Here is a 971-nt window from a genome sequence, read left to right as displayed (position 1 = left end):
TTTGATGGTGGTCGGTATATCAATCTAAAAAATAAAAATATTTGTGTCCAACAAGTCTATCCACTATTTGGTTTAAAAATGGTAAAGGGAAGTGATCTTTCCTAGTGGCAGTGTTTAATAATCAATGCAAATACGCCACCTAGTAACTTGTTTGATAGGTATTAATTCATTATTCTCTTGTGCTTCAGCAATCACCCCTCCTTTCTTAGGAACACAATGAATTGGACTTACCCAAGAACTGTCCGAAATAGGATATATAATTCCAGTGTCCGACCAATTAAAAATTTCCTTTTTCACTACTTCTTTCATCATTGGGTTTAATGTCCTTTGTGGATCAACTCTTGGTTTATATTGTTCATCCAGTATAATTCTGTGCATACAGATCAAAAGACTAATTCCTTTAATATCAGCTAAGGTCTAACCAAAAGCTTTCTTATAACTTTTTAATATATCCAAAATTCTTTTTTCTTACAAATCATTTAACTCTAAAGATATAATAACAGATAATGTAGATGAGTTTCCCAGAAACACATACTTCAAGTGGTTAGGCAATATTTTCAACACAAGTTCAGGTGGTTTTATAATTGACGGAACTAGATTCTTATCAGCATTTTCTGTAATAACCAGCATCTCAAATCTTTCCTGAACATAATCAAATTCTTCATTTTCTAATTCGTCCAAAATAACCTCATCACTATCTTCAAATTGTTCTTTTTCTTCAAAATGTTCTTTAAAATATTTATTCAATAGATGTTCATTGAAAATATTCATTATCTCTTTCAACAGCATGGTATTTCATAGATTTCGTAATGTTAAAAGTCACTTCTTGATCATTAACTCTCATAGTTAATTATCCTTTTTGAACATCTATCATAGCATTTCCAGTAGCTAAAAATGGTCTCCCTAAAATAATAGGCATTTCTTTATCTTCCTTCATATCTAAAACAATGAAATCCACAGGAAAGATAAAT

The sequence above is a fragment of the Phalaenopsis equestris genome, unplaced genomic scaffold (genome assembly GCF_001263595.1).
Source record: "Phalaenopsis equestris unplaced genomic scaffold, ASM126359v1 Scaffold001070, whole genome shotgun sequence".
Classification (NCBI taxonomy): domain Eukaryota; kingdom Viridiplantae; phylum Streptophyta; class Magnoliopsida; order Asparagales; family Orchidaceae; genus Phalaenopsis; species Phalaenopsis equestris.
The sequence above is the reverse complement of the archived record's forward strand: the minus strand, read 5'-3'. Positions refer to the sequence as shown.